Consider the following 22,118-nt stretch of genomic DNA (forward strand, 5'->3'; position numbering starts at 1 on the left):
ATTTGAAACGCTTAATGTTCCTGTCAAAATCCCTGGAAGCTGTTACCACACCAAAAGCATTTATTACTATGCACAGGAACACGTCGAGGAGCTGAACTTTTATGGCGCAACAAATTGCTGAGGCTCCACATTAGCTATATTGCAACGAAATGTTAGTTTTAGTAAAAGAAAATTTACCTACGAACACAACAAATCCTCTAACAAAATGAAGTTGCCCTTTTTTTCCCGCGGAGAAATGTGGTCGCGGCTTTAACGTTTAGTTTTGGCATCATTGTAGTGAAGCATAAAATCTTTTCCCGAACTATGTAGCTCCAGACGAGCGACTAAATGCGAGCTAGAAAAATGTCTGCATGCGTAAAATATGCAAGTCACATCACAATATTACAAAGAAAGAGCAAATGTCTGTGGCATCGCCTAGCGGTCAAAGAACAAAAACACACGCAGACAACACAGTGTACTCGAAAGAATGCGCTCAGCGAGTGCTTCACCATTGAAAGAAGGACAAATAAGGAAAGGCAGCGCGGCAAATAGCAGCATCTGGAAAGCATAAGCCAGCGAAGAGGTGTTGGGCAGCGATTCGGCGGTTGGTTGCTGCTCTCTTGGGACTCTGACCACCTGCGTCGTATAAATAAGCCGAAGGTCGCCGAGGGAATTCTACGCATGCCGCGGTCGTTCCAGCGTGATGCGCGGCTGCCAAAAGTGAAATTGCCCTTTTGGTTGAGTCACGTGGCAGCCAGGTCCTCTATATAGGGTGTTTGTTTGTGCGCCTTCATTTAAATTGACTCCAACGTCAATCAGTGTTAAGCGTCCTTCTGGCTGCTACCGTCAACGCCACAGCCGAAATTGCCGCAACCTGTCCACCCTGGTGGCAGACAGTAGCTGCACAGAGCTGAGTGGCGCCAACTGAGCACAAAGAGCAGATGTGGTTAAAGCATCAGTTTAGCGGCTCTATCTTTTTTTTTTTGCGCGTGTCTTTCCGGGGCAATTTTAGCAACCATTTTCCGCTACGTCATCGCCGTAAAACGTCATCAACAAGCTTTTTTATCCCGTTGTTTGGTGAAGCCTGTCCAAACTGCACATAATTTTTAACAAGCCATAAAAGCAAGACGCCCCACAGCACGGCTACGACCGGAAGGTCGCACCGAATGCCGCTTTTATATAGTGCCATTGCGTGTAAAAATGGAGGGATAGTACGCCAGTGTCTATGTGAATCACATTCGAACTTATAAATTAAGAATGTACTTAAAGAACACATGTCTCTCTGCCGGAGGTATGAACTGGAAGTCCCCTATTAGTTGGGCGCGCGTATCATTTCATAATGCAGATGTGAAGAAAGTTCATTTGATGTTCTCGCTCGTCCAAGGTTTACCATCAGCATCATGTGACGCTAATGATGTAATGGGCGTGCAAATGCTAGCCCGACAATGTGATCTCGAGAAGGTACTTTGTTCTTGCGCAGACTTATTATACATCGGCCAACATTCTCGTAGATATTCTCGATTACAAAATTGCTTTCTTGTGGTGCCCTCACTCGGGGAAGTCTTGCTCAAATGATGTGTCCCCCTCTGAGTCGCTAATGCAAATGTGCGAGGTGTTGAAGATGTATTTTAAACCCAGTCAGCAAGTTATGATAATATATGTAAATGGCTTTCAAAGTCACTATCATAGTGGGCTCTTACGAGTGGCATTAGTCGCTATAAATAAACAAGCAACGTCTGGTACTCGAAATCACCAGACATATCTGTCTAATAAACCACAGAAGAATCTTGGTAATACATGCGAACCAATTAAAAGAGTACAGGAAAGAAGCGTTTCAATTTAGCGGATGCTTTTATCAGGAACTGTAAGCTACGGTGTCTTTCCTAGCCTGTGTCCTAGTTTTGGACGTTCACTTCCACAATTTTGGATTTCACTAAAGACAATACGGTCAGAACAAGAGAGAGATGCACAAAGCTTTATTAAAAACTAATTAAAAGAAGTAACCACCCCTGTGGTGCGCTCAACGGGTTGCCTGGATTGCGCATGCACATCTCCTTCTTATCAGCTAGAACAATAAATTCTAATCTTACGGTTCGTTCCAACCACCTTTGTCCTAAGATTAAGTAGTTCGGGAGCATAGAATAACCATTTTTCTGCACACATGACTCAACCCAACATTACGTTTACCGCTCACTAAACTCTAGCACTAGTGTTTACTCAATCTACTACACCAAAACTGAGTAATCAAGTTTGGAATTTCAAATTCATTTTTTCACTTGTACATTACGTCATACAATTACGCAAAATGCCTTTGGCTCTATAATCAAAGGCTAGTAACGGCTCGTAAATAAATTCATATGTGAGCACTTTTCTCTTGGTGCACGTGGAGCCAGACATCATTGAAAAGAATAGCTCAAAGCTCAGACCCTCCCTTGAAATTTTCATGATTGGAAAGTAATTGCGAGCCGCAAGTGCTATGCCTACGGCTGCGCTACGGACGCAATATGATGTAGGGCTTGTCGCGACTTTCACTGAATCTGCCACCGGCAACTTGCCCTCTTAGCAGTCAATTTAGGTGCATGCCCCCTGGGCAATAGGGACGCACCGTCCCTGACCAAAGAGTACGGGAATTCATAAAATGCATGCAGTTCCATGTGGTGCATTCAATGTGGTAATGTTAAACAGCAGTATATATAGCATTGTGTGAAACAGAATTACCCGTGCACGTAAGTCAATACCTGCAATGATGATGCTGTTTCCTTAACACAAACCTGATTATCAGCGCACCGAATCACTAACTCTTTAGCTGTTCATCGAACTGCCAGTTATTTATTTGCGACAAACTTGGCTGAGTTGGCAGCGGTGTTCTGCCTCGCATTTATTGACTCAGTCTCTTCGTTTCACTTACTTAAAGTGCAGCGTTACAATTTATAACGTATTGTATTGAGACAAACTTTAGAAAATTAGTATTGGGCATATGTTTGCGGCAATTTTCCTGAAGAATTATTTGACTTTCCAAATAGTAATGGTTCAGTTTCCTGGCGTAGCACACTTTTTTAGTTGACTTTTACTTGACTAGGTACCTTGAATACAGTGTGTTATAAAATGAAAACTCATATTCTAGTCGATATTCAGCTCACCCTGATCATTCAAATAATGTTTAGACAGACTTAAGAAAGAAGACTAATCATATATACAACACATGTAACATTCTTGAAGTCACCACTTCTTGATCTTAGTGTCACCTCGTGATAGGTTTCATTAGAAAATGCCATTCGGGTCCACAACAGTCATAAAAGGAATTTATGTAATGTTTTCAGTCCTTAACTGTAACGCACGAAAACTTCCCGTGCACCCTTTGCCGTTCGCGATTTATTGCGGGAAGAAAGGGCTGGAATGGCTGGTAACAAATAAGTCATGTGTACAAATAGTCACTCACACCACAATGTTTAATTAGCCGTGGCAGCGAATATGACTTATGATGGAAGTGTCGCGTCGGATCCGCCTGCTCTCGTCCACGAGCATTCGCGCTTGTCGGCCTCATTTCGACGACACTCAAACCCAGCGTGTTTCACCTGAAGCTCACGACGGAATGCGGCGGTTACCATGGCGTTGATGGCGCTCACTTTCTGGCATAGTTTCATGCAGAAACGCGCACGCGCTGTGGCGCCACATTTCTTTTATCTTCTTTTTTTTCCGCCGGCGGATTTATGCGACATGACCAGCCGTTCCTTTTACTGCGTTTCCAGTAAGCGAGTCAGCTGATCTGCCCTGTCATCTGTTTCAACATTTATGTTTCTCGCATTGAAAATGGAGCTTCTACGGCACTTATGCCCAACGAAAAGACCGCAGCAAACGTAATGTCACGACTGGTTGCACGCACAATTCGTGCGTACTTCGCATGCAGGTATTGCAGGAACAGCCCCGGTAAAGACATTAATATGCACATGCCTTAAAGCGAAACATTTAGGAGCGTATGTACAAAAAGCACTAAAATATGAGTACTGGCATAAGCTCACTCAAATACCAAGGGTGGGTAAACATACTGAATTGTTTGATGACTAATCGAATGCTATGTACAGACACTACTATTAATATCCGATAATTAACTAGTCCGTATTCTTCAGTATTGCAAACTATTCAAATATTTTGCAGCAACTGATTGTTAAAGTCTGGTAACTGTTCTCCGTCTGCAAAACAAATTATTCCAACATAACCATGAATTAAAGATGACAACAGTTTTCCGAGCACTGCAGAAACAAAATTAGAAATGCAAGATTTGCGGTTTCACGGCTGAAGCCGACATGACAACGTGTGACTTATTCTTGCAGTGTCTCAGATTGTGCTTTTGACACACCAGTCATGTAGCAGTTTTATCTTTCACGCCACAACCCGTGAGGCCTTGCTTGCAAGAGGCTCTTTTAAATGTGCCTACGACACACATGTCCTTTAGCATCTTCATTTTTCCTACAACGCGTAATATTTTCTTTCCGCAACCATTCATTTGGCGTTTCTAGAAAGCAAAACATAAAATATTTAGAAGTTCCATGCCTAGTTCACCGTGTGGCTCAATGTCCACTCCGCCCACAGACGCGAAGTATAGCTCCACATAATCATGGTTTCACCATTAGTCAATTCACTATATACACCACAAGGTGTTTGAACCCACCATCTCCCAGCTTCTAAAGAAGAAGCGTTCTCTAAATCATAAAGGAGTCATTCGGTCGTAAAAAACGTGTTTGTAACCACGCCCTAAAATTGTTAAGATGCTAGTTTTTGTGCAGTCTTGAATGACAAATTCATAGGAATCTTTAAAACTTACGTTAAGTCCGAGTTAGACAGCTGCCATTTTGGCCCCATCAGTACAAAAGCGGTACATAATTAAACCAAATTAAATAATTTTGCTAAAAACATCTGCGTCCGCCACTTGAATATTCGATATTCCATAATTGCCAACCGTAATCAATTCGCACTAAAAAATTTGATATGCTTCCCCACCTTAAGCAACAGGTGAGCAGTATGCAAACTGTTGAAACAAATATTTGAAGGTTTTCACAAAGACTAGCAGACAGGAAAGAGCGCGAATATGTACAGTAAGAAGAAAAAATCCAGAATCTTTTGCATCAGGATAAAAGTGTCGCGTTTTTTTCTAGCAAAGGCATCCAACATGTCTCAGTGCATTGCAATAGTCGAACATGCACACGTAGGCTGTACAACTTGACTTCAGTCTGCATGCCTGGAACTGGAAAGGAAAAGTAATGACTCACCGTGTAGTCTCCGGATTTCCGCGAGCTACTGTACGACTGACTATGATCTATTACTAACACCTCTTGGGATATATCAGAATGGTAAATCTCTGCAGCATTTGCTTTGTGCTGAGCTAGGTAAACACTTTTTGTGTAAACTGTTTGTGCACATTGTTTGCATTTCAATGTTCTGGTATAGTACATGGACTGTAGCATACCATGGACCCTATAATGTAAACCTATTTCAATCTGTTTATATGGCATTCTCCTGACTTCAATTTCAGCTAATCGATGAGGCAAGCATCGGGCGGTGACCCGCAGCGTCCTTTGAACAGACCAGTGGAACATTCTCCTCGATTCTAGGAGGTCACTTTTCTTTGCTTTCAAAGCAAATACCATTTCCTACCTTGACAGCATTTTCTATTTAAACTTAATTGGCTCAACAGAGACGAGGACAATTAAAAAGTGTAGAGTGGTTCAATGGGCCGGGCTAGCACAGTGGAAGTAGATAACCGGATGAGGAAGGCAATGCCGGCGTCGGCGATTGGCACTCTTCTCCTTGCTTAGCTTTCGATGTATGGTATAAAATCGGGATGGCGCGCAACGGAAGGACAAAAAATGAAACTTAAATGGATCCTGAGCTAAGGAAAGTTGGCAGAGTGATGTCGCAGGCCGAGAAGGCCCAACAATGTTACACTACCACGCAATGTTTTTATTAAAGCCGGTTTTATTATGTACATTCTTCACGGCAGCTTCGAGTAGCCAGTGCCAGAGCAATTGGTGGGCAGCGGGCAGCCATCTTCTGGTCATACCGGAAGGGTTCAATCTCTATTAGTAAAAAAAAAAAAAAACATCAGAGGCGTAATTCGCTAAGATGCGTTGTTCGTACGGAATTTCTTGGCCAAAATATTCTTGCGCTGAGATAAGGGTGCAAACGAAGTCGCAGCGCATTTAACTTACGGCGTCGTATAGAGCGAGGGGGAATCGAAGCTCAGATAAAACGACAACAAATCAAGGAATGCGGTCAACTGATTGCATGATCACACATCATAGATATGTAGTTGAGGCTATTTATATTCTTACGGCAAATGACTGCACACCCATATTCGACCACTTCCTTTTCCGGGCGTCTGCTGATGCACCGACAAGCGCTATCGCGCTCGCCCCTCACTGTAAACGGAAATAACTCCGAGGTGGGAGTATACTGCTTGTCCTCTAGCGACCCCCCGGTTCGGAGTTTATTATGCTCCGTATGATCGGAGTAGAATTTTTACTCCGCACGAGCGGAATTTTTGCGTGGAATTATGGGAGGTTTTTTTCTGTCTTTTTTTTATTTTTTGCTTTGCAATTGACGGAGTTTTTTCGAGGTGCAACGGGAGTATAAAAAGAGGCATCGCGTCAGTTTGCGCGAACATGTTTACATGCAGAGGCTGCTGGTCAAATTTCGAAATATGCACACGAGACCGTGTCAAATTCGATGAAACAAGTCAATGAAAGCACATATATCATGACATACATAAACATTCCAGAAACGCCCAATGCAGAAATTTGAAAGACATCCCACGTACACGCGATACTCAAGATGCAACGGTGCCAGTATATATAGCCACGATACTGTGTGCCTCGAAACCGCCAAGGGAGCAGCTGTGCTGTTTTCAGAATTACGACTCACATGCTCGTTCATACGAGATCTGCCTCTTTGAAACTAACAGAATACCTTAATCAACACAAAACTGTTAATTCAAAATAGTGAGATAAAAAAAGTTAATGGCGTTATTTTTCAATACTATGCCATTCTGTGAGTGCTGAAGCGACTTCGCACACTGCCGGCGTTCGCGGCCAAAAAGTAGTGCGTTAGTTACAGTAAGCTAGAAAAATGTAAGTTCATGTGCTGCATAGCAAAATTACATTTTTTCGATATAGTGGTAGCGTAGCAAGAAATTATTACGTGGGAGCATGACCCGCAGCAGCCGACGTAACACCGAAAAATGCGCAGACATACATTTTATACACCGCACTACTTGCTCTGAGTACAAGCAATCTGTCTCGGTTGCGAAAAGGAGCTACATCGCTGGTCTGTCGAGTGAACCCCTAAACTCGTAGCCAGCAGGCATGCGTCTAAATCAGTGTCTCGGATAGAGCGTAATGTTAATGCAATATCGGAAGCAACGACGTGACCAAAACCTATATGCGCGATAACAATTCGATTCACATCGCTCAATAAGAAGCTTTATTTTAAGCACACATATATACTTATGTCCTACCGTTTTTCTTCGGGCGAGGATATCCGTTCACAGATAAATAAAAACAGTTGCTTGCACTCCGGTCTCTCTCACTGGCAACACAGCACCGCAACGAACTTGGGTTACGCCATTCATGCGCGACTAGCACGGATGTCGTCGCTCGAACAGTGGCTGCTGTTGCCATTGCTACGCGGTCCTTCAAACATTACACCGGACGTTGTCAGCATGTACTCAAAAGGACATAGAAGTGGCATTTCACGTACTGAAGAACACAAGACAGGGTGACGCAGCACGGAAACACAGCCAGAACGTGAGCCGACATCACGAGCCAGTGAGCAGCTTCGAGGTATACCTAAGCCTTTTTCCGCACTTGAAAACGTGGTTCTTGCAATCATCGTTGTCAGCAAAGTGATCACAGCTAATGTACTTGAAGCTGAGATACAGTGAGCTTCAGGCATGCCTATAACACTTTCTGGAAGGAGATACGGGAAACAAATTGACGAAACGCTGTCACGGAACGACACTTCACAGACGTAAACAAGCCGTCAGCCATGAGCACTGCCCGCTCCGCCGAACGCGCCCGGTCGCTGGCGAGGCGCACAGCCTCATGGGAAGCGCCACGTGACTAACCTGTATCGGCGGAGGGGAGTTTTTCAAAACTCCCTGTCGGAGTTTCACGGGAGAACGAAATTTTTAAGCGGAGTAAAATCGCGTCATGTCGCCTTAATACTCCGGCAGCTAGCCAGCGGAGTGAAACGAGGGAATGGCGCTGTTTTGCTCCCATACATCGGAGTAAATATTTGAGGAGGGGAGGTTTTAGGGCACATCACCTCTTAAAAACTCTCAGCTGGGTTTATTTTCGTTTACAGTGAGCTTCACGGTACCGCTCTCAAAAGAAGTGCAGCGAGAATGTTAAGCATTCTTCTCCCATTTCTTCGAGAGGCCAGACTCATGGTCACAAGCTGACATATTTGGCACACGAAAAGACGCTCAGTCGGATCAATATGCGGGAAAGGTATGCCAGGCTAATCCTGCACGTATACATCACCACCATTGCCACCACCACCGTATTACAAAGCGACTGAATGCCTTTATTTACTACTAATTACGAAAATGAAAGAACTGAGTTCATAATACATAGTCGTGTGGCCTCAAGGTAAAGGGGTCCAGCACCCGCACATTCATCGCTATTCTGTGTGATCCTGTGGCACACGGTTGCTGGAGCGGTTCTAATGCCGCGCATTCACCCAACATCAGCTCCTTCGGTAGTCGGTACCGTCTAAGGTGCTGGTGGACGGCTAAACGTGCGCTCTCTTCACATAGGAACCCTATCGACGGCGTGGAGAGCTATGAAAGCGTGTCTCAAGAAGAAATGCATAAAGTAGCCGTGGCGACCCACACTCCCAAATTATGACAGGGAAATTCGCTACCTGAAATCCACACCTGCAATTTTCACTGTATATCGCACTTTCTCATCGTATTAGGGTTCATCGCTGCTTCTTGGCTTCTAGACAGCTGATAAAGCACAATGATACCTCGCCGCAGGTAAAGATTTTGTATTTGCAGGTTCAGGCGGCCACATTCGAACAGAGGCGAAATGCAGAAATGTGTGGACACGCCAATTTCGGAGACCGGTAATAAACCATAGGTTGGTGATGTCGGGGCCTAGAACCCCTCACTGTGACAACTGGAGTGGAAAAATTACAATGCGCTGCAGAAGCACCACGAAGTAAGAGTGCGCAACGGACCGCGGAGGCGTGTCACGAGAAGACAGCACGCGCTGCGGTTCAGAAATGGACGGGAGCAGCGACGACTCGCAAGGACGCGTTCCAGTCGCCTGTTCCGAGAGCGGGCTACACGCGGCAGTGCTCCCTGAGGCGCTGCTTTGTACATGTGATGGCAGGTGGCGACACAAGTTTATGCTTGCGTCGTCGGACAGGAGGTCGCATCTTCATAAGCGCAGACAAATTTGGACTTTTTTCGCAAAACCAGGCAAATAACTACGCCAAGTGTTATACTAAACGAAGTGGACGCCAAAATTGGATCGTTGTGCATAATTTGAGAAAGAACAGTGCGACACCTTTCAAGGCCCTGTACAGGACATTTTTCCGTTGCATGCTTGCAAGAGATGGCGTGGTTCAGTGTAGTTGACTAGTGTTCCTGTATATACAGGAACACTATACATATACAGGACACTATATATATATATATATATATATATATATATATATATATATAGACTATATACACACTATATACACACATATATACACTAGCATATACAGGAACACTATAGTTGACTACCGCGCAGCGGTCCCGGGGCTTGATCCCGGCGGGAACTGGGTCTTCTTTTTCTCATTCCCGCTGATAGTTGCTACGGACGCCGGCGGCGGCGGTGCCGGCGAGCATCATTGCCACCCGAAAGAACTGTTAGACAGCCTATAACAGCTCACGCAGTACAAAGCACGCTCAAGCGCACGTCACAATGCTGCACAGCACCGTATGCATAGCACACAGTGGTTCTACATTATAGCTGGTTTCGGGTCAGATTGGCTCAAGTGGTCAATCTTGCGACACTGACGCACTTTGTTCAGAGAAGTCACTGGACATGCAGTGCTGTGCCGAGGTGGGGGTGGCGGTGTTCAAGCGGCGCCCGACGAAGTTCCGTGAACACGTGAATGCAGCCTCGCAGAACGAAGAAAACTGCGGATCAAGATTCCGTTAAATTTCCGCATGATTTTGGGTGTTGTAAAACGTCAACAGCGTACTTTTATGTTCACTACAGGACGGCGGCCTCTCCGCGGGATCTCTTATTACCCCTCACCTCCGCTAGCTCATTCAAAGTTATGCCTGCAAATCACCTGATTTCATTACCTCACCAAGTTTTACATCGTCCAATACTTTTATTTTTATTTACAGCTCATTCGACACATTTGTACCAGCAAACCGATATAACCGTTCCTACGTACAAGTTGGTACATTATGGTAGATTGAAACTGCTATTTGCTATTAAGAACCTTGCCTAGTGATACGGTTTCGGATAAAGAAAATACTGAATGGTAATGAAAAGTTAGTTCGGACAACGTTCTTTATCGTGATGCCGACTTTATAATTTTGCGATGACTTAGGATAAAAAACCAAGTTCTTGAAAAAGGCTTGTACTTCAGAGTCACAATCGATTGGAGCTAATAACACTTAAGGCCTATTTTCGGAGCCGCACTAACGGCGATAAATATCTTATATATGTAAGTCCCCAAGTTTAAATGTATTAGCTAATGTGAGAAGGACAATAGAAAGTACGATTGAATAATTGCTCGTCTCGCTATCGATGCTAGTGAAAGGCGCAATGCATTCAGCATGTTATTATCAGCTGAACATCAGCAAAACGCATAATACAGGGCAGAGCTGAGAAACGTGGCACAATCTGAATTTGGAAACGCAAAATATGCTTTTATCCAGCGATCCTGTCTCCACTGCGGTAACAACGCCATGCACAAGATATATTATGCACCCTACGGTGTCACGTGGTGCACGCCACAATATAAAAATTGACGTGAAAGGTGCTGTGTCCTTTTGTACTGCTTCGGTTACAGTGTTTCCTGAAGCAAGAACACCAAAAAGCTCACATGAACTGCTTCGAACACCATATTTGCAGCTAGCAGTTGGGCGTCAAAAGGGCGCCCTGTAGCCATTCGATCGGCGCACTTCGCCTGTTTCCATTGAAAGAGAAGCCGAAGATGCCACATTCACGTCAGGGTGACGTGCAGGCGCCAACCTTCCGGCCTCGGAATCAGTGGCGCCTCTGAAAACCTGCCCGTCTCCGCTACGCGATTGCTGGCCGGAACGATGCAGCGGGGGCAGATGTTCGAAGGCTGCGACACCGGCTGGTTGAACGAGTAGATTTGAACGCAGTAAATGTTTATGGCGGCAGGAGGCACTTGTCAATAACCGCTTCTGATCGCTTCAAAACGAACATTCATAGACGACAGCGGGACAGTCGAACGCGCCACCCGTGTCTGCTTCTCTCATCTTAAATTCCAATTAACCTTATTGCTGGGCACAGGCTAGCAAGCGGGCATTCAGCCTGGCTAACCTGCATTTCCCACTTTCCTTCAAGTGGCCACGCTATCCTCGTTCGGGCTGCCTTCCCAGTCTCACATTACATTCGCTAAACCATTCTCTCTAACTCGCACACACTGATTTACATGTGAATTGCACCAGTAGCGCTTACCTCATGATGTGTCGGAGGGAACGTCGGAGCGGGAGAAGGCCATTTTGCATATAAACCCTCCTGCGAATGTCCAATCTGTATTGAGTGAAAAGCCCAGACAGCTGGCAGGCACTCAAGCACCCACGACGCTGCACAATTCTGCTGCAATGCAGTCTGCTTTGCGACGGCCCCGTCACTCGCCGTCTGATGCGTGGCCAAGCAGCGTACGTCTCGCCTGTCCGCGAGATCCCAGCACTGCTTACAGAGAAGCCAACGACGCGCGCGATGCACCGAGCGCGTCCACTGGGAGACGCGCAAACCGCGGCTGAACGTGCATGCCGCGTCAGCCACCCTGCATCTCAAAAGGACCCGTTCGCCCGCCCAAAAATAACGCCTCCATTCATCACATGCAAGAACACGCACGCGCGTGTTCAACTCGATCGCTATGCGAGCGCTTTCGCGACGCACTCCCTCTTTCTCAGTAACCGGCGGCAGGAGCCGCCCTACACACTAAACATTTTTACACCCTTATGGGTGTTAATAGGGGTGCTTTCGGCATTTACACCCATGCCCACACCCTTCTAGCACCCTTTTCGGCCAAAACACCCTATCACAAGGGTGGATACCACACATAAGGTGTGACTTTGCTCAAAGAAGGGTGTTAAATCGACGCCTGAAGGGTGTTGAACGTATTGATGCATAAATCTGAGTAACGTGTACACGTCCACGCATTGAGCAATGTGTGTATGTATTGCATTTTTAATGCGAAAGCGTTTCATGGCCTTTCAGGTAGGAAAGGTGGCGTTCTCCGCAACAACAATCCATACGGGACCCTGCTCATGCCAATCTTGTCATTTCCCTTGAAAGCATTCAGAAAGCATTCAGAACTGCGCCGCCCGTTTTATTCTCTCAAATTATTCACTTCATTCTAGCGTCACGTCCATGAAAAGAACACTAGGTGAACCTGACCTTTGGTTACGTCGCAAATACTTTCGTCTCTGTCTTTTTCATAGAATATGCTAATTTAACCCTTCTCGTAAAGAAAATCTTTTCACCACACGAAGTTTTCGTCTCGCATCGACCATCAACACAAAATTGATGTGCCATACTTCCTTTTTGCCAAGAACAGCCACTGAATGCAACCGCCTTCCCGCCTCCACAGTCTCAATTTGTAACAACACTAATTCAAGGTCGCCGTTCAAATTATGGTTTGATTTTCTATTTTTGCGCCGCATTGCTATTATTGCATATTTTCACCACTTCTTTCTGTTGTGCCTACTAGGCCTTGAATGTATATATTAAATAAATAAAATGTGAAGTCATCATCGTCTTGAATGACGTCAGTAGTGATACAGAAGGTAGTAAATACAACAACGTTAAGTATGAGCAATTATGGGTAAATAATGTGAAACAATGTGAATAAGGGTGGAATAAATTGCATTAAGTTTCGTACAAACGTATTCGTATTCGTATTCGTATTCGTATTCGTATTCGTATTCGTATTCGGTGGATTACGGGAGATTGTGAAGTGATTACGGGGATTGTGAATTGTGAAGAACACGTGACAATGTATGAAGTAACGTATCATGGTCACGTGACAATTGCAAGTGTAGATGCGTGAAGCGATTAAGTTTTCCCATTTCTAAATGACTGTCGATATTTCTTCAAGGATTCTGATGTTACTGGCATGACGGCCACTCCAAAAATGTATCATCCAGAAAAAGAACGCCCTTTCACTTACAATTCCATTATCATTATTTTTCGTGCTCACAGGAATATTAACATGCAATTAAACACTTCTAGAAAAACTGCAGTAGCAGAGCGAAAACACGAGAGCAACTTGCGCAATTCTGCACTACTATTTCGGTGCCCTTAATAGCCCAACAAAAAGTGGTGAAATGGAAGAAGCTGTTTGGATACATTGCTTCTGCTGAGCCTCTGCTGTACAATGGCATCAACGTACAATTTGCATGGTGAATCCATAAAGAAGACTTATAGAGGCGAGATCACGTTGGAAGTTCTCAAACCCAAATTTTCACGTACCTTGCCTAATTCATTCAGAGGTTTACTAAGCTACTGATCTGCTTCCTAAGTGCTTTCTAAGTCCTCAAATACAGCTTGTAAGGCTGAGCCTATATATTAAGGGCTGGTGTCGTCAAAGCTGTAATTTCTTATCCAGAGCATACGCACTTGCAAACGCAGTCTTCAGTCTCCTTATGAATGTTTACGCGTCGCTGTCGCACAACCAAGATGTGAGCGTCTTTATCGAGCCATGATATCGCTGAAACTACACTGTGACCTCGCAAAGTTGCTTCGTTCGGACGCAGCGAATAATCTAATCGCACCAGCAGAAGAGCGCCCATCGTCTCGCTCACGGTCCCGATTTGTGTACTGTACCCTCAGTGATGCAGCACAGACTGCGCCCCCCACCCCAAAATAAAATGCCCGGCACGAAACGTAGTAGCAACTACCCGCCTCACCGCTCTAGTTAGAGACCACAACGAAGCAGCAGCAAACAGGCGGCCATGCGAGCAAGCAAACCTGTCAGAATAAACGTTCAATTTGCGCGGCCGCCCCATGCCCAATGAAAAGCGACCGGAAGTGACGGCCGACGCTGTACCATCACTTCGGCGCGCGGCAGGACGGGAAGGCGGAAACTGCGCCATCTTGCTCGTTTTCGCGTGCGTTCGCGTCGCGCGCTGTGCGAAGTAATTTTAAACGTGTGATTAGTTTTGCGCCCGGGGTGGAAAAAGATGTGGCCCATGCTTTGTGTATTACTCGTGCCCCACTTCAAAGCAAAGCGTTCGTACGCACTGGAAGATGGATCCACGAAGGCTGAAACGAGAAGTTGCAACGTGCCCGGTCGGTAGTACTGGCATGATGGAAACTTTCAGGCAAGTGCCCCTTTATTTGGTATTTGTTTTGTTCGCTTTAGAAATATCTCACTGTGATCTCGTAGCATAATTCATAATTCGCTAATGTAAGAGCAAGAGCAGCTGCACTCCTACTGGGGCAAGTTAACTACCTCGATCGCGTCCCGTGTGACTAATGTTTGTCAAATCTACATCGGGCGTGGTGCGCCTGCATAGTTACACTTTGTTTCTCAGCGCTTGAACGTTCATTGATGTGATTCTCTTGTGCGTTCAGCGCGGCTGCTTGTAATACGGTCGTTCGCACTTCAGTTAAATGTGGTCGACCACTTTTGCGTCGCGTAGAAAAAGGACTGGCTTAGCCACCTTTCGAAGGAACCGGCGCGGTATTAGAGAGTTTTAGTATAGCGTAAAGCAGCAAACGCAAAGAGTTAGCGTTAGCGTTGCGTGCACCACACTGCGCATGCGCTATACGTAAACGCTGCTGGAGCTCTTACGTACGTACGCTATTTTCAGGATTTAGCGTTGAACGCTAACGCACGCAAGGGGAGCCTTACGTACGGCAAGATGGCGGCGCCAGTCGAAGTGAGAGCAGCCCGCTTCGGATCTATCGAGCCGTCTGCCTGCACTGCTAGGCTCTATCCTTCCCCACTAATGCTCGTGTTCGCCTTAGATTTGTGTGATGATGCTTCGGCAGCGGTGCACAGGTGACAAATGGGCGTTGTTTACGATATACGTTCTCGATTAGCGGCGCAGTAGGCTTAACGAGAGGGTTTGCTCATAGAGTTAGTAGAACAACTCTATGGGTTTGCGAAATGTGTTTGCTGTATCCGCCTCGAGATGGCGCCCAAGTGTTTTTCGCTCGTTCGCTTGCCGCATGTGGAACCGATGTGTCATGTTTTCCGCGGCAAAACACAGTAGTGTGGTCGGTGCTGTGGTCACAATGCGTGTGCGTTTTACCAACGACGACGATATGAACCTCGTGAAGGAGGTTTTCGCCTTGAACCCATTCGGATGGACGTCAAGGTGGGCGTCCGTTGCAAAAAAATGGAAAGAAGTGGGAAATCCGCTTTCTGGAAGAGAAATTGCCGGCGAAAAGTCCCCTCCGGTATAGCTTCGACGTTGAGTGGATCTTGAGGACACGTAGAACGTGCGCGGTCGCTCTCATTCCCGAAGCATGAGGGTGTCTATGTCATCCCAACTTAAAAAGGACACGTAATGTGGGTCCCACAGAACACTCGATCGCAGCATGCCAAGATTAATCGGTATGTTTCGCGACTCTCGACAAAACAACGCTCAAACCGAACACCTACATGCGTAATTAACGCAGCGACTGTGGCTTTCGATAAGCTTGACTTAGGGACACACTCGCGGATTCGGCATTGGATAAGCTCGACATTTCGTGTGGACTTGGCTTTCCAGTACTTTGTGTCTTTACATCTAGATGGCGCTGTATTTGTTTGCGTTAACGTTAACGCTTTTCTCCGTTCCGCTATTCTAAAACACTACCTTGTGCCGCGCAGTGCAGTCTTTCTTTGCGTTAGCGTTGCGTCGCACGCTAACGCTAACGCAGGGGTTTTACGCTATACTAAAACTCTCTATTGGTTCTCCCTGATGCGGTCGCGTGCTGCTGTTGCTGCTTGCCGGACGCCTTCAGCATTTTTTCGGCTCGCTTTGTCTGCGTGTGCGCGTGCTCGCGCTCGGCTTGATTTGTGGGTGCGCTCAGCTCAGCTCGCTTTGTGTGTGTGTGTGTGCGTGCGTGCGCTCGGCTCGCTGTGTGTGTGTGTGTGTGTGTGTGTGTGTGTGTGCGTGCGTGCGTGCGTGCGTGCGTGCGTGCGCGCGCGTGCGTTCAGTACATGCCGGTTTGTATGGGCCGGCGTGTTTGCGCGTGTCTAGTGCGTACGTGTTTTGTGAGTGTGTTGTCTGTGGGTCGCTGTGTGTGCGTGCACGTGTTAGCGTGCCTGCATGCATGTATGTGTGCTTGTTTGTGTTCGTCAATGTGCTTGTGCGCGCTTTTGTGTCTGCGCTTTGAGAGTGCGTATACTTGTGTGTGCGTGTGGGTGCATTTTGTGTGCGTGCGTATGTATTGCATGAGGCCGGTAGAGTTTTACTCGCAATAAAACTCTTTCGATTTGGTGCAGCGAGTGTTCCCGCCTGAAAGCCGAGTTTGGTTTCAAGCCACCCTGGACAACTGCTGTATGAGGCGCCGTTTCTCGGAAGGACCAGTGGGAAGGCGCCAAGTATACGCTTCGTCCTTTTTCCTCCCATGCCCTGATGAATCGATATCCTTGTTTTTTATTGTGAAAGGAACGTTACATCCAGAGCATAAATAAATGATTAAGAAATCTGGTAGTGTGTTTCGCCATTACAATAATTCCGATCTTAAAGACGTGGATTTCCCAATAGCCCACATTTCTTTTGATGCAGACAACCGCTGAAATTGTTAGCGGCAGGTTATTCGAGGCGTTCTACGTATATAGCAATTGTCTTCAGGAGCTTTAATGAATTTTGAAAATTTGAAGTGTTGTGCTTTAGAGGTATCATATACAAGCTTTAGGTCTCCGGGTAATTTGCATGCCCTTCGAGAGCTGTCGCCTATAGCCCTATTGAAATTCGTAACTACAGTTTGGAGCTCTGGGGAAGCTAGAAGGCTTGTCCTGGCTCTCGAGAAAGTGTTTAAGCTGGAGGTGTAGGTTGAGGAGTTTGGGGTTGGTAACACAAAAGATTTTTTATGCCTTAGCAGTAGGAGTGACACAGGATAAAAAAATGTATGTGTGTCAAGCACAGGAAGCTGCTCATGTGGTAGAAGCATGTGTGTGCGTGTGTGTGCGCCCATGCATGCGTGCGTGTGTGTGAATTCTCTCAAAAGGGAGTATGTGTGTAAGTGAGCTATTTCATTGCTGGTCTGTTTGCCAAGAATTGGCAAGAAAACACAATAATCAATTTAACGTGAAATAATAAATTTCAAAGCATACTGGCGTACTGGCGACAGCAGCATACAAGCATGTAGCTGTGTGACAACCTTAATGCATGACTGCAACATCTGGAAGGAGGCTTGCTTCTTCTTCAGTAAGCAGCACAAAGTCCATATTCTTGGCTTTTCTCGTGCAAACCAAAACGAGGCTCATTGCCAATGATCTTGTCTTTTGCTCTAATAGCATTTGTTTATCTTGTACTTAGAGCGTCGTTTCTCGCAGGTCATGCAGATGGTAGCAGCAATTTCACAATGTCCAGCCTTGGCGCCCCCCATCAAGAGCAAGCCACTTGCGTTCGCCTTCAGACAGATGGTTAATGTCTTCTTGAAAGCGGTTGAGAAGACAACATTGTAAGTAGATATAGTTGTGTAGGTAATATAATATGTCAAGTTATAATTTAAAACTCAGGCTCCTTGGCTGCCTAAGCTTGATATGATGTGCAGTTGTCTGTGGTTGTAAATATTGCCGATGGTATAGTGCATACTGCAGGTATGACTGCTGATCCAAAGTATACATTTGCATTTTCTTGATGGTCTTTCATAATGAGGATTTTCTTTGTGCAAGAATATTCACAGAATGCCAGGGCATTGTAGCATCATATTCTTTATTGTGCATTCACTGCTAATTTCGTATGACCTTCCTGCTACCAATTTATTTGCAGGAAAGGAATATTTGTTTACTCTCTGCAATGAGCTTGTTATTTGCTCATTGCATTACACTCTTCTACCTTTAATTTATTCCCATATAATTATCAAAACCTTAAAATTTCAGCTGTTTTTATTTTGAATACAATATCAAAATGCACCGGATTGCAATCTAGACTACAATGGATTTGAAGAAATTACAAGAAACCAGGACCTCTCGGGAGCGTTAAAAGAATGTTTCCGCAGGTAATGTGCCTAATTGTACTGAGCTAGCTGCTCATGAAAATTGCAAGCATATTTCATGTCACATAGTTTTGCAGGATATAGCAGGCCTATCATAGTCTCTGAGCACAACCTTACCTCATTTGCATCATGAAAATGTCTCATGCTTAATTTGGTAAAAGTTTGGAAAAATGAATATATCATAATTTTGAAACTACACAAAGTATTGGTTGAGGCTAGACAGTTTTCAAACAACTTGACCATGTTGAACTTAGCCATTACAGGACGGAAAAAAAACATGCACAGGAGCACTCATTCAATGAAATGTGATGCTTGTGGTTATTTTCCACATGCAAAATGTACTTTTAAGCGAGAGAGGGCAGGTAGCCAATTTACAACCATTGTGACTCATGCGGGTAGTAGCAACACAGGATGAGAAATAGTTGTGTCTCTGAGGTTCATTGAATATGTGAAAACTCATATACAGTACCCCCCCCCCCTATGAGGGGTAACCGTGCAATATGTTTTGGGCAAGAGAGACGATTGTTCTAGGAGACAAGAAATTTCAGGCTCTAGTTGAGAGGCTACAGAAAGAAGGACCATGTAAATAGTCACAGATTAACATAAACTGCATCGGAGTGGCATCACAGTTTAGAGCATGAAGTGGGAGCATGAGGAAGGATCATAAGTTTAAATAAGGGAATACTACTTGTCAGTGCATTGCCAAGCTAACCCATTGAAAGAAGGGGGCGTGCTCTAAGAAAAATAGTTGACAACACATGGTAAATTTTCGAGGAAAGTATGCCAAAATGCCCATTCTTACTAAATTAGTAAATAAGAAATACAGGATAAATTTTAGGATGCAGAAAGTGTCTAATAAATTGCATTGGAGAGTTGGATATTGTTGGGCTGGATGCATGTATTGCAGGGCAAATGAGAATGCCACTGGGGATTCCCTTATTTTCATTTTGTGTGCACTCTCTGTAAAACAGTTCTCTTTGTCTCCTAGTGTAATAATGTTGTGTAAAAACAGTCATTTTTAATGCCTTGTGCATTTCACTCTTAATGTGCCATATCCCGGAAGCTTCTCACCTGCAGTACTTATAAAGTGTAATGCAGATATATTGCAGATTTCATAATGTCAATTTTGTATTAAGGTCACATACACACTCTTGGACAAATGTCTGTTGTTGAGAGATGTCATTGGTAGTCTAAACTTTATTCACTCTTATTTTCTATGGTGAAAAGGCTACTGTAAATTTATGTTTTTGCTGCTGTATGTGCCTTGTGTTCACAATGACAGTGGTTTAGCATTCACAGTAACATGCAATTCCTTAATTTGCAAAATAGAAACTTCTCCTACCTTTCACTTGTCTTGCCCAGTTGCCTGAGTGGTGCATTCTGTCCAGTCACATTAAGTTTGTTACTTTGAGGAGCTTGTTGCTTTATCAAATTTTCCGCAAAGTACATGTGTAATTGCACGGACTGAATTCTCATGATTCTCTTCTTATTTTGCTAATGCAGGATGCAAGATTCCAGCAATGCCATGCGCTGCATTTATTGGTCAAGATGCTCAGAGAATGGAGTCCCTGCACCTCGTGGTTAACCGTGAACATTTCTTTTTCTTTTGGAAAGCTAAAGGACATTTGCTGCTGCACTTGCATTTTTGCAGCTCAGATGTGTACTATATTTTTCTAATTTTGAATGAATATTGGCTGTTCAGTATAAAAAATGACGTACAGCGTGAAGGACAAGGACTGCGAGAGACACACTCCACTGACTTTCAAGAATATTTTATTGCGTTGCCACATCGTGTTTGTATACACAGAGGGGTCATGCGCAGAAAATGAAAGCCAGTCACAAGGGGTGTTCTAACAGCAAGTGATTGTAAAAAGAACATGGTCACTTGAAAAAAAAAACATCACAATTTCTATCTGTTTAGATACAAAATTTCACTAGGGGTCAGCGTGATAGAGGGGGCACTAACGCACACACTACCCAGTTTTCTGGTGAAATCAGCTTCAATAATTTACCGGGTGAGCTGTGTCTCGCTAAAACTTCCATATCTTAAAGAAGGGCATGCAGCTGCAGTCCTGGCAATGAATGACCATGTGGCCTTGAACAGTGTTATTGACGTTGTTATAGTGCTCTCTTAAACGATCATTTAGGCGCCTGCCTATCTGTCAAATATATTTACTGCCTCAAAATGGGAATTTGGGAAACCACATTCGTTGCACACATCGCAAAACGTTTTCTGTGCCCGGCAGAGCAACAACTCTGACGTGATTTAGGCGCGTTTACACACTTACAGAGCCTTGCCAGCTTTTCCGGGGCTGAGAAAAGGACTGTGATTTCTGCAGGTTCCCTAATCTTTTTTAGCCTATGGGAGACATCATGAACATACGGTAGCACTGCAAACCTGTGTCTTTCAACCGGCTGGTTCCTTGACCGAGCGCGCTCATCATGTTTTGTGCACTTCAGAAGCTGTTCCGCCATGGCTGAAATCAAGGCCAAAGGGTAGCCAACCCAAGAAAGGCAATCAGCCTGTGCAGCAACGCTATGTTGCATCTCGTGTGAGCAAGATTTTTTGAGGCTGTTAAGGAGGCAAAGCTTTACAATATCTCATTTGACTTTGTTGGACAGACAGGCAGGCGCCTAAACAGTCATTTAGGAGAGCACGATAACAACGTCCATAACACTGTTCAAGGCCACTTCGGCATCCATTGCTGGGACTTCGGCTGCGTGCCCCTCTTTGAAGGTACGGAAGCTTTAGCGAGACACAGGTCATCCGGGAAACTATAGAAGCAGATTTCACTAGAAAACTGGTTAGTGTGTGCGTTAGTGACCCCTCTATCGTGCTGACCCCTAGTGAAGTCTTGTATCTCAAGAGATAGAAATTGTAATGTTTATTTTTTTCAAAGGACGATGGTCTTAGTACAGTCACTTGCTGTTAGACGCCCCTTGTGATTCATATTCTGCGCATGCCCGCTTTTGTACAAATACACATGATGTGGCAACGTAATTAAATATTGTTGGAAGTCAGCGCAGTCTGTCATCTGTCGAAGTTCTTGTCATTCAAGCCGTACGCAATTTTATCTCATTAATTGCAAACTATCCCAAGAAACTACCCTTGTTCAGTATAATTATAATGTTTGATACGACCATTTGCTGGCAAATGTTAACAGTGTGATATTTAACTTGAACTTTTGCATGACTGCCTATGCCTGTGTTCTTTTAGTAACCAGAGTATGGCTAATTTATTAAACCATATTTGCTAATTTGCATGCTCACATGCTATAGCATGCCTTAATCTTGAATTACTGCATCTAAGTGCAAATAATTTAGAAATTTACTATGTATTTTAAAACACTGTGCACATTTTGTGCTCAGCAAAATCGTTTAATCAACAGTGGTTTGTTTTTATCAGGCTTCCTACTGCACTTTGCACCCAGGCACTAGTAGATGTGGAATATGCACTCTTTTGATTTATAGTAAGAAAAGAACCTATTTTCAAACTACATATTGTATATGTACCAGTGCCTTAGAGTTACAAAACAAAAATTTATAGAAACTGGTATTGTAGTTAGAAAAACCGCTACACAGCACCTTTAGCCCAGAGAACTCTCGTTTCACAAAAGAGGACAAACTATGTAGGCACTAAAAAATTCTACATATTTTTTGTGCTCAAGTAATCTTCTTGGAAATAGAAAATTAGCAATAAGGCTCCTG

The 22,118-nt window shown here is 44.6% G+C and overlaps 1 protein-coding gene and 1 long non-coding RNA gene across 11 annotated transcripts in view; one reads left to right on the forward strand and one right to left on the reverse strand.

Annotated features, from left to right (window-relative positions):
* Positions 1 to 22,118, reverse strand: part of LOC135908811 (uncharacterized) — a 683,451-nt gene that overhangs the window by 500,038 nt on the left and 161,295 nt on the right. The window contains exon 1 of one of the 9 annotated variants that reach the window (XM_065440645.2): positions 11,700 to 12,099. The exons of the other annotated variants lie outside the window; for them this stretch is intronic. The gene's annotated coding sequence lies outside the window, so the exon portion shown is untranslated. Of the gene's footprint in view, positions 1 to 11,699; positions 12,100 to 22,118 lie in introns of those variants that run through there. 9 annotated transcript variants of the gene reach the window in all.
* On the forward strand, positions 14,429 to 20,149 carry LOC135908825 (uncharacterized). 2 transcript variants are annotated; one of them, XR_011514437.1, is made up of 3 exons: positions 14,429 to 14,572; positions 17,746 to 17,873; positions 19,914 to 20,149. It is a non-coding gene; the product is annotated as an uncharacterized lncRNA (long non-coding RNA). The 2 variants fall into 2 exon arrangements; XR_010566451.2 differs by lacking the exon at positions 14,429 to 14,572 and adding an exon at positions 16,687 to 16,788.

Source organism: Dermacentor albipictus, chromosome 1 (assembly GCF_038994185.2).
Source record: "Dermacentor albipictus isolate Rhodes 1998 colony chromosome 1, USDA_Dalb.pri_finalv2, whole genome shotgun sequence".
NCBI classification, from domain to species: Eukaryota; Metazoa; Arthropoda; class Arachnida; order Ixodida; family Ixodidae; genus Dermacentor; species Dermacentor albipictus.